Below are 12,495 nucleotides of genomic sequence, written 5' to 3'. Positions count from 1 at the left end.
TTAGCCCAAGACCCGCCGAGGCGGGGAATTGAACCCTGGTCCATGGCCGATCTCAGCTTCCGGGTCTGCCGCCTCTAACCCCTGAGCCACACTTCACCATGTGGCCACAGTGCACTGTTGAAGCGTGCCCGATGGACATTGCCATTGTATGTGCCCCAAATCGCTGTAGCTACCGCCTGGCCCCGGCGGTGTGTCACCGGCACCCCCCTGACTCAGGTGCGGTAGTCATTGGCATGGAGACATGCCCAAATGGCGGTTGGCATGCTCAGCCACCCAAATCGTGGTGCCTCAAGTCATTGTATGTTCCTCAAATTGGGGTAGCTACCGCCTGGCCACTATGCAGAGTCCCCAAGACAGCTTCGATTTCATTGCATCGCCGTAATCTACACTGGCTGAATATTGAAAATCGAGTGAAATTTAAAACACTTACCTACATGCACAAAATCAAATCAGGAATGGCCCCTAACTACCTTTGTGTTTTGGCCAAACCCTACGTCCCGTCTAGAAATACAAGATCGGCTTCTCAAGGAAGATTTGCCGTCCCGAAAGTCAAACTGGCCAGGATGGGGGCGGGGGGGGGAAATCCTTCGCGTTTTTAGGGCCGTCTTTTTGGAATGCACTCCCTGTCACGCTCCGAAATTAAACAAACTACACCACTTTCTGCAAGTCACTTAAAACCTGGCTTTTTGATAAATAAGATGCCTGGGTCTTTCTCTGTTTTGGCTTTCTGTCTGCTCCGGGAAACCCTTTTTGGGTAGCTGCTGCGCAATGTAAATAAAAAAAACGAACTAACTGGCCCCGATGGTGTGTCACCGGCACCCCACCGACAAAGGAACGGTAGTCATTGGCCTGTAGACATGCCCAAATGGAGGTTGGCATGCTCCCCCACCCAAATCGTGGTGCCTCATGTCATTGTATGTGCCCCAAATCGTGGTAGCTACCGCCTGGATCCGGCGGCTTGTCACAGGCACCCCCCCTGACACAGGTGCGGTAGTCATTGGCATGGAGACATGCCTAAATGGTGGTTGGCATGCTCCGCCACCCAAAACGTGGTGCCTCATGTCAATGTATGTGCCCCAAATCGTGGTAGCTACTGCCTGGCCCCGGCGGTGCATCACCGCCATGGAGCACGCCCTAGAGCCAATGGGAACAATGATTGCGGTGGCATGATGCAATTTTGAAAATCACGATAGGCGTGCTCCTCCACCGTGAAGGAGGTCATTGGATGCTTTTGAAAGATGCACCATCGTGGTAGCGCACACAGGGCCCATGCGGTGCATCACTGCCATGGAGCCTGCCTTAGAGCCAATGGGAACAACAATTGTGGTGGCATGATGCAATTTTGAAAATCGTGGTAGGTGTGCTCCTCCACCGCGGAGGCAGTCATTGGATGCTTTTGAATGAGGCAGAGCTGGACAACCAATTGTTGCAGCCTGGCACCCTTGAAACGACCCCAGGGGACTATATAAGTGTGGGAGTGAACCTCACATTTCCACTGCTCAGAGAGCCTGCTGCAAGAGACCTCTGACCTTCTGCTGCTGCCTCCAGGGACTGCTGCCTGATACCCCTCATCTGCTGCTGCCTCCAGTGACTGCTGCATGAAAGCCCTCATTTGCTGCTGCCTCCAAGGACTACTGCCAGAGACCCCTCACCACTCAATTCCACAATAAGTGTTCCATGTCCACAGGGATGGCAAGGACAGAAAAGATCTGTGCCAGTCCATTCACATGTGAGGAGCTGGAGGGCATGGTGGACGAGGTGCTTGCACAGTACCTAAGGCTGTATGGTGTCCCAAATGTCGTAGTAAGTCATCAAAAGCGGAGGTGTAGGGCAGGGGGGGGCACAAATGTAGTTGGACTGATGCATTATATGCCTGAGGGGTTGGGGTTGTGTTATGCACTGACAAACATGCTGTCTCCAGGGGTAATGAGTGTGTGTCCCAATGACACAGGTTTCCCTGCATGCAGCTATAGGTATGAGTGAAGTGTGTTGCATTGTCAGCCATAAAGTGACACAGTATGTTGGCCATGCAGGTGCCAGGACAGTGATTGCTTGGCTGAATGGCTGTGTGTGTGCCCCTGTTGTCCATCTCTGTGTGAACCCAGATGCTCTGCACAGTGCCCGCGCACCAAGACGAGGTCACATCACTTCACTTTCTGTGTCCTTATTATTGTTTTTCCACAGTCAAATCCAACTATGCACCATCTCAACCCTGTAGAATTGCACAGAATCAGACTTGTGTAAATCTATATCTTGTTTGTGAGTCCATGTCTCTCAATGCGACACACATGACATACTGATATATTCTCAGGCATGGACATTGAGTGCTGCACAGTCTTGCTCACATTGAGTCTACCCACAGACACAGGTCGATATATGATGTATGTTGTGGCCAGACAAGCAAAGGACTGGAGATTTGTGCAAGCCACATAGGGGGTTCAGTGCTGGCATCCTGCATGTGTGTGAGATGTGCAGGGACTGTGTACGCCCTCACAAATGCATACAATCACATCAGCTTAGCCCATGCAGAGTGGCCATGTGAGTTGTACCCCAGGGTGGGATGGACAGAGATTAGATTTGGTAATGAGTTTGTGGCTTGCTACTGTACTGATAGATGTCGGCACTTGACACTGTGTCACTGATCATTTCCCCCTCTTGCCTCCCATGCCTGCAGCTCAAGGTACACCAGCGCTAGGCCATGTGGAGGGCCATTGCAGCAAAGGTACAAGCTCTGTGGGTATCTAACCGATGGCGCACCCCCTGCCACAAGAGGTGGGATGACATCAGCCGGCTGGAACGTGGCAGAGATGAGCTTGAGGCTGCTCCCTCACACTGGGCGGTTGGCATGGTGCAGCATGACAACACTGATGGGCCGCATCTTGGCAGTGACTCATCCTGCGTTGGATGCACATCTGAAGGAGCTTAAGCAGCAAGGCAGGGGTGAGTATTTTGGGAGGGTGGCTTTGGCTGGGAGCAGCTGCATGTGTACATGGCCTGTGCCAGCGGTAGCCTATGTGATGTTGGAGTGGTGCAGTGAAGTGTCATGTAAGTGGCTGCTGGGATAGGTGCCAATGTCATGCATTTGCCCAAACTGTTCCTACAAAGGTGACCCTCCCGGCTGTGCATTCCCATTGTATTGTGCTCTTCATGGTTATTCAGCATTGGGGGGGGTCTTGGGAATCGAATTGGGAGTGAACAGCGTTGTTCCCAATCTGAGTGTGATTTCATCTATGCTTACATTGCATGCACCATGAATGTTGAGGCCTACACATCTGACAACAATGTGCACTCGTCTCTGGGCCCCATAGTTGAAGATGGTGGTTGGCATGGGCTATTTCCCAATGTGAACTGTCATGTTGTAATCGCTGTCTGTGTTGTCCCCTCCTGTTCCATCCTGGTCTGCCAGTGGCAACTAGTGGTCTGCCCACATCATGTCCCTAGGAGTGCGCAGAGGTAGTTGTGTCTCTGGTAGACTTCCGCCAAAGGCAGGGTGTTGTGCTGTGTGGTCATAACATGGCTCAGTCATGACAGATAATCAGGGTTACATCCACTTTTGTGGCTATGTAGTGAGTGGCTGCAATTCGATTGCAGAGTGTGGTGTGCAACATGTCGATTTGGTCCTCTTTTGTACAGCATTAATTGCATAGGTTTGTTCTGTTGCTGCCATTAACCTGACCCTGCATCTCTCTCTCATGCAGATTCACCAGTGGTCATGGAGGGACAGGAGCCGGACACCAGTGGTTGTGATACTAGCACTACAGTTGCACAGTAGCCCAATGACAGAGATTTCACCAGCGCCTAAGAGGGTGACCGGAGTCTGCAGGAGGAATCTCAGCCTGTGACACAAAGTACCACATCATCTGATGCCAGCGGTGATGCATCCATGTTTGTGGGCACAATGAATGGAGACTGCATCATCTTCTACCACACAGCAGCCAGTTCCCACCCTCCCTTCCACTTCCTCTGGTGCTGCCAGTGTCTGTGTCAGTAAGAGGGGACAAGTTGCATTCACACCTGGCACCACTGCCCCTGCACCTGTCCCCCCTGCTGCCCTCAGTACAGAGTCAGTTGAGCTTTTGCACCAGGTTTGTGTGGGCCAGACAGCTCTCCTGAATGCCTTCATTGACCATGACAAGGAATTAGCCCAGGTGGTTGCTTACATAGAGGGCACACATTCCGACGTGGGTGGGATGCACCGTACTGTCCAGTCCTTGTCTTCCACAGTGATGTCTTCCTTTCAACAGGCACATACTCTCATTCTTGCTCCAGGGCCTTTGTCCACCCCCCTGGTAGTGGCCGCGTCTGATGATAGTGACCATGGATCACATACATCACAGTCACGATACAGCACACGGAGCACACAGCAAAAACAACCCAAGCGGTCCCGCCAGCAGACACCATCCCCACAGAAGAGCAAAGCTAGCCCAGAATGCAAAGACAAAAGCCCGGCAGTCCAAAGCAGGGCACAAAAAGCAAAGAAGCAGACCTTAGGCTCACATGCCTCAGAGGCATCCCCGGCTAAGGACTCTCCTGTCCCTAAAGCATCTCGCAAAGACAGGCATGCAGTTTCTGTGTCCACTGAGGAGTTGGTGCATGGCAAGGCTACACCTAGGAAGGGCTCAGAGGCATATTCCCCCATCACCTCGACTCCCATTCGAAGCCCTGTGAAGCTGGGGAAGGAGGGCACTGTGGGGGGTACACCTGGCAAACATGGTAAGGAGGGCAATAGGTGAAGCCAGACGAAGCATTCCGCAGGATCAAGCACGTCCCCAGAGGGAGTGCCAGTGTCTGCATCTGATGCGGTTTAGTTGGTGTATATGCCTGTTGTGTCCACATCACTTCCCATTAATCCCAGTACAGGGAAGCCATTTCGAATCCCCAAGAAGTGGAAAGGCACCCCTCAAACATCTCCCACCCACACTGTGTCACAGGTCTGCATGACTCCACCTCCACATGCCACTACACCACCTGGTCCAAACAGTCCTCCAGCTTGCCAATTCACTGATAGCCCTACCTCACCTGGGCCTCTCTCGCCCCAGTCAAGTGCTTTTGCTGTCCCTGACTCACAGCCAGCTTCCAGTCCACCTGACAGCCAAGTGTGAGTGGTAGTCCACCTCACACTCCTGATTCTCACCAGGTGGGTCTGTACTGCCCATTGTTACCCCCCTGGCTGTGTTGCTGCACATGGAAGGGTACAGTCGCACACACTCCCTTTGCAGCATCTCATGTACTGACTCTGCACTTTGCCCTGCCCACTGACCTTGTTGCTCTGCTGTGTTGGACTATTCCCTGTGCAGCCGCTCATGTACTGACTCTGCACTTTGTCCTGCCCACTGGCCTTCTCATTCACTGCTGTTTTACCCTTGCCTGTGCAGATTCTCATGGATATGCTGTGCACCCTGGACTGGCCACTGGCCCTGCTGTTGTACCCTTGCCTGTGCAGATTCACATGGATATGCTGTGCACCCTGGACTGGTCATTGGCCTTGCTGTTTTGCCCTTGCCTGTGCAGGTTCTCATGTACTCACTCTGCACCCTGGATTGGCCACTGGCCTTGCTGTTTTGCCCTTGCCTGTGCAGATTCTCATGGATATTCTGTGCACCCTGGACTGGCCACTGGCCTTGCTGTTTTGCCCTTGCCTGTGCTGGTTCTCACATGCTCACTCTACACCCTGGACTGGCCAGTGGCCACTGGCCTTGCTGTTTTGCTCTTGCCTGTGCAGATTCACATGGATATGCTGTGCATTTTGTGCCGTGCTCTTCTCTACTGTTGGTGCCTATCTATGCAACATGTGAATAAAGACAGTTACTCCTGTTGTCTGTTTTGTCAGTGTCCTTACTGAATAAAGTTATTTTGGTGTGTGCATTTGTTTGGCTGTGCCCCATGCTCTATGTGGCACTTCAACATTGCCAAGGTCTTTGTTCGCCTACTCTTTTTTCACAGGAATGACAGGGACTTCAGTTATTTCTCTTCCTGTAACTTGTGGCATCTGTGGTATCAATTTAACCTGTGATGCAGGTCTCATTTTCCAGGCTTTCAATTGTTGGCTACATTGTTCACATGTCAGGTTGGGGGATACTGCCAGCACAGAGTGTGACTCTGTGCACAGGTTTGCATGCAGCTGGGCAATGTCATCATGTATGTGTGTTATTCCTTTATGTGTGCCCAGCTCTGTATGTATATGGTCATCTTGTAATGGCCCGTCATCCTCGTCCCATGGCATACATGAGATGTGTGTCTTCTATTGGGTTGTCAAGAGGTATGCAGTGTCCCCTATGTATGCTTATTATGCCTAGTCTTTGTGGGCCTGGACTCCCTCTGATTGTGTTTTGTGCATTCCTGTCATGTCCACTAATGACGTGCAGTACACTTCACTTGGATGTCTGCTGTCCCCTTGGTTTGTGTGTGTCTGTGCCTCCTCATTACTTCATTTGTGAAATTGTGCTGTGTCGTGCATTTATTTGGGCTGGGGCAATGTGCCACTCAGGTTCTTTCCCTAGTTGTTCCTTTGTGGTGTTCTTGTGCTGTTTGGCAGCCATGGTTGCTCGTCTGCTGTTCAACTGTGTGTGCTGCCCAATGCTAAGTTCAAGTTGATTCCACCTTTGTGTCCCAGATCTGTTGTGGTTGTGTTGGATGTAGGTGTGTTGGCTGTGTTGTTGATTCACTTTCTGGGTGTGCTGTTGTATTTGTGCTGTGCTGATTTGTGTTGTAAGGGATGGTGTTGTATCACTCATGTCTGTGTGTGACTAGTATGCTTGGTGTGCACACACTGCTTGTTGTGTGTACATTACTGTGTGTATGTGGCCTTGCCATTGCCTGATGTGCATCCCCTGATGTCCTGCAGCGTGTGTTCACTTATTTTGCCTGTGCATCTGTAGTTGGTTTGATGTGACTGTGTTGTTCTGTTATGGTGCACTTCTTGTGTGATTCGTGGTACGTTGTGTGTGCTTTGTTCCTGAGTGATGAGGTTGAGCACTCCTGTTATGTCTGTGCTCCCATTGCCTTGCCACAGTTTGGCTGACAGGTATGTCTGTTTTTGTTGTGGTTCTGTGTGCGTTTCAGTTGGGTTATGTGTTTGTGTGATGTTTTTATGCAGACATTTGCTGTGGCATCCCTGTGTGTGATGTTTGTGGCTACACCCAGGGTGTGTGTTTGTTTGTCTGTGTAAGGACCGGCAAGTATTGGCAGCCTTCAGTGCATGTGGCACTGGTGTTGTGTGGTGCTGTATTGAGGGGGGTATGTGTACATTCCTCCTGGTGTTTGTCACTAATGGAGTATGTATATGGGTCCTGTGGGTTGTGCTGCTGGTGTACTCCTGTGAGGTGGTTGTATGCATGTGTGGCTATTCCCAGTTTGACTTACAGGCCTTCCTTTCTTTGTTGTGCCTTTACCTGGTATGTATTGCTGACTCCCTGTGTTGTTGCACTGTGGTGCCTGTGGTTTGACTTCACTGACTGTACCAGCCATATGTGGTTTGATGGTCTGAGGGGAGTGTTTTGAGTTCCTTGTCTTGCATGTGATGTGCACATGCTTGTTGTGTATCTCCATGGCCTTTCATTTGTGTACATCCCACTTTGGGTTGCTGATTTGTTGTGCTCAATTGCTGTTGGCATTTTGGGTGTCAGTGTGTGGTATCTATGTGTGAGTATGCAGGGTAGGTGTCCATTTGTATGTTTGTTCCTTGTATGTGTTAATTTGGTGCTTGTTCTCATGCTTGTTTCCATGTCTGCAGTGGTGTTGTGGTGTGTTTGTTTCCCTGGCCCTGTGCTACTCTGCTGTGTGTTCCTGTGCAGCCACTCCTGCATGGGCTGTCTCCCTGATTGTTTGTTGTGTGGTCCAGGGTGTGGATTCACCTGGCTTGTTGTTGTGCATGAGTGAGCACAGGATGCGCACATGGCATGTGCCTTCATGGGGTGTGCTGATGTGTGGTGGGAAGAGGTGTGTCCCTGAAGTCTTTGTGCCCTGCCCATGCCTTGGACTGGCCCTGCCTTCTACATTGTGCGCATGTATTCCCTTGTGTTCTCCACTACAGTGACGTGACCGGGACATTGCTGCAAGTTGGCGATAGATGTGTGTCCAGGATGCAGAGGGGTGACTTGGTGGCAGGTGGGTCATGTGTTGGTGCCCTTGTGGATGTGTTACTGTCCCCAGCAGGGTGTCTGTTGTGAATTTGGACCCTGTGTCAGCCCGTGTGTTGTATGTTGCATTTGTACATTTGCGTACCTGCGGCGGCGTTCGCAGCAGCCCATGAGTTGATAGTGATGTAGCAGGTACAGCACCGGGAACACGTGTAGAGCTGGGTCCGTGGCGGTCGTGACCGGGTGGTGTGGACCGGGAGCCTGTTTTCACGCTCCGCTGTCGAGCTTCCACCGTCTCTGATTGTGCGGTGTCTACGCTGCAGTGCGTCTGTTTGTTTGGGGCATTCTAATTTGTGGAGCGGGCCGGACATCATTTTGCAGGGCGGTGAGTCTCCATTGCCTCCCACCGCCACGGTGGCGGGCGCACTTTGATGACGGTGTGTGTTGCTCGGAGGTGGACAGAAATTGACTTATGCATGGCAATACTAATATGGCGGACGTTTGTTCCGCTGCTTGGTAAAAACTGTCAGTAAACTTCTGTACGAAGGGGTAATATGTCGCATTTTTGGATCCTCCATACATGGAATTTTTAAATGCAGCACTTCAGAGCAGCAACATGTTTTAAGCGCCGCTGGAAGTTATGTTTTTATTCAGACTGTGTCAGCCTAATCTGGTGCTCCTCATATAAATGTTTCTGACTGAAAAATATTTTTATTTTCCCTCAGTGACCAGCACTTGATGGAGCCTTTAATTCTTTACAGTGCACTGCCATCATTTAATCTGGCTCCATTTTACATTGTCACTAGCACCTACTTGCATTCATTATGTGTCTTGGAAGTCGAGAGGGGAAGTTTTTATGAAACATTCTTCGCCGAACACTAAGACCCCCAATAGGATGGCAGGCGGACTTCAGTCCGCCTGCCACCCTAGCGGTGCTGGAACCGGACGGCAGTGGTGCGGCGGTCCTGCACTGCCAATTAGGATGCGACCGCCAGAATATTCAGATCATAGTTTCCCTCATGTAGTGGAGGCCTTCTGCTCTATTCACATAATTGATCTAGGTGTGGGAACCCTGATTCTTCAGGCCTGCAAATTTACAGCTTGGCTGGATCGACTTGGGGGTTGGTCTCGATCATCCATTGGCTGAGTGACGCATCGCTGTTTTCTCGCAGCGATGCGTCACTTTTCATAAATGAGGCCCATGGTTCATTCAGTGGATTATTAGCCCCTTTGCCTAGGTGAGGTGTCATCTACTGTTGTCGCAAGTTAAAGTTTAATGATTGCAATATCTTAAAGAAACATACACAATATTATGTCACACAATAGGGTTTACACACGTTAACAAAAGTAAATGTTTCCATACTATTTTCCTCTTTTCTATTCACGTAGAAGTAGACATTGTAAATATGTTTCATGCCCCAACTGCACCACTTTTTCTGCACAATGTGGAAGGTTTGCGTTATGGAATCTTGAAGGTTTTTTTTTTCTGCAGATAGACAAGACAACAGGGGCACTTCATTCGCCCACAGGAGTTTAGGTCAGCTACAAATATACAATATTCTTTCCCTCAAATAACTTCCTGTTTTTAGATCTTTTATTATTTGAGCCAAATAATTGATTTTGGCTACAATTTCTTCAAACTGATCACTGAGCCTAAGGTTAAGAAAAGATAATGAGAAGGCTAAATGAAATTTCCAAAGAAAGTATCAAATAATATATATGTATATTTATGAAGTCAATCAGCAAAGTTATTTCTCTGTTATTGTTGTTTTATTGAAGTTTGTTTTTGGGTTTTATAATATATTTAAATAATGATATGTTGTTGGTGAGAAGTGTATTAAAATAGAAAACATTTTAGAATGTTTCCTAAAGTATTTATACATTTATAAAAAATATAATGTGTTAATTACATTTTTTATTTTCATTATTGTCATGTTCTATTTTGTTTTTATGGATTACATTGAACATTTTTAATAAATTTAATAAATTGTTTAAATAGTATCATCAATGTATTGAATATAAAAATTATTTGAATATTTGTTTTGCACGATTGCTTATTATTCTTACTATAGTTTGTATTTATTGTGATTGATAAATTAATATAGCTCTTTTTATTTTTTAAATTTTGGTAGGCTATTTTAGCATGTTGGGATTTAGGGGCCTGATATGAGTTTGGCAGTCTGCACAATGCAGCACACAGCAAAAATAAGGAGAAATTAGGCATTTCTCCTCGTTTTGCCATGTTAATACCAGGTTTTCCCTGGTCTTAGTTTTGGTGCTACCTCCTATTTAGGCCACCCTTGTAAATAGGGGGCAGGCTCAAAATCAAGCGGAAAGTCCACCACAAAACCCATTGCCCAACCCATCATCTGTAGCCGGGAGCATGTTCACTTAGGACCTCTCACAGTGAGGCTTGAGGTGGTTCACATGTAGGACCCTCAAAGGGTTCCTGGAAGTCGGCAAATTCACCAGGCAGGTGACATTACTTTTGGGTTCCACCATCTCAAAAGGCCCAGTTCACTTGTCCCGCAAGGCACTAGGTTCAACTGGGGCCATGACCCACACTTTCGGGCCTGGCTGAAACTCTACCAGAGTGGCATTCTGATCATACCAGTGTTTCATCTCATCCTGGCTTGCTTCCAAGTTTGCCTGAGCAAGTTTCCTGAAGTGTGAAGTTTGGTTCCTGAAGGCCAGCATGTAGCTAAATAAATCCTGGGGAGTTTTCCTGGGAGCTGTCTCCCAGCCTTCCTTGACCAAACAGAGAGGTTCTTTCTAGGGGTGGGCGGAATTTGCGTGGTTGCGCTATGCAAAGCTCTGCGAAACGGTAAAATATCTCAGCCAGCACGCAAAAGTTCAGTGAACACACGGAATTGCTTGCTCCGCCCGTTTGCGATGTTTTTTTCCTGTACGCGAATGCTGTTTGTGTGCCCAGGGAGAAATATCTTACAAACATGCATTTTGAATGCACAAACAAGCAAAAAATTACACTGATCACAGAATTTTTGGCAAGTCTGCATTCTCTGCGGAACCCAAAATTACCCAAATTCTGCAAATTCCACGAGCAGAACGGAATTTCCCGCCAGGCCTAGTTCTCTCACAGGGTGCCCATATAGAAGCTCAAAGGGACTGAACCCTAAAGACTTATGTGGTACCTCCCTGAATACAAAGAGAAGGCATGGTCAGAGGACGTCCCACTTATGCCTCATGGCTTCCGTTAAACCCTTAGTCATACCCTTCAAGGTTTGGTTGAATCTCTCCACCAAACCATTACCTTGTGGGTGGTAAGGTGTAGTGAACTTGTAGGTCACACTTCACTCCTTTCACAAGGATGTCATATACTTGGATAGGAAATTGGTCTCACGGTCAAATACCTCCTCTCTGGGGACACCCACAAAGGAATAGATCCCCATTAACACCGAGCCCACCACTGCCACGGTTGTAGTCCTGAGAGTGATAGCCTCCGGCACCAGGTGGCATGGTCCACCAAGACAAGGATGTACCTGTTGCCCATGGCTGTTTGGGATCCATTGGCCCCACAATGTCCACCCCAACACTTTCAAAAGCGGTTCCTGCAACTGGAAAAGATTGGCGTGGAGCCTTACACTTCCTCCCATTCTTACCACACGCCTGGCAAGACCTACAATGTGCATCTGACCTCCTTCGCATTTGGGGCAAAGAAGTGGAAGACAATCCTGTCAGAGGTCCTGTCCTGACCCAAATGTCCTGCCAAAGGCACGCTCTGAGCCAGACCCAGTAAAAAGGTCATGAAGCACTGGGGTACCACCAGCATACAGGCTGACAAAGGCTCAGCGACCTTTGGATTGCTGTGTAGGAGACCATTTTCCCAGTAGATCCAGTATGAGCCAGGCTGATCACCAGCTGACTGGTTTGCAGCCTGCTGCTGCAAACCCTCCAGAGAAGGTCATTCCTTTTGCTCCCTGCAGAATTATTCCCTGGTGGGACCACCTTCTTGTTGCCAGTGGATAAGCTTAGATAAGTCCTCCAGTTCAGTTACCTGCTCCCATGTAGGTACCTGAGCATCCCCCTCATGGTCACCCTTCCTCCAGACTGTGGGAACCACAAGGGTGGGTTTCTCGCGTACCTGCCCTTTCTCTTGGCAAGAACTTAGGCCACTGTTTCAGGCTCCAGGTCCATCTGATCACCCTTACCGGCTGCCATTGACCGAGTGGTCATGCATGCCCACTCCGGCAACCCAAGCACCTCCAAGTAAGACTTGAGCTCAACATCCTTCCACAAGGACGGCACCAGGTTGTTATCTAGCAGACAATCTACAGGCATGGTAGGGCTCACAACTACGCTCAAGGGACCTGAGACCCCCCCATTCAAAGGGAACCTGCTCCACCATACACTGGCACTCTGAGTTGTCCACAGCAACAACTTGGTCGAATGCCCAGGG

Source organism: Lissotriton vulgaris, chromosome 6 (genome assembly GCF_964263255.1).
Source record: "Lissotriton vulgaris chromosome 6, aLisVul1.2, whole genome shotgun sequence".
In the NCBI taxonomy this organism is placed as follows: Eukaryota; Metazoa; Chordata; class Amphibia; order Caudata; family Salamandridae; genus Lissotriton; species Lissotriton vulgaris.
The sequence above is the reverse complement of the archived record's forward strand: the minus strand, read 5'-3'. Positions refer to the sequence as shown.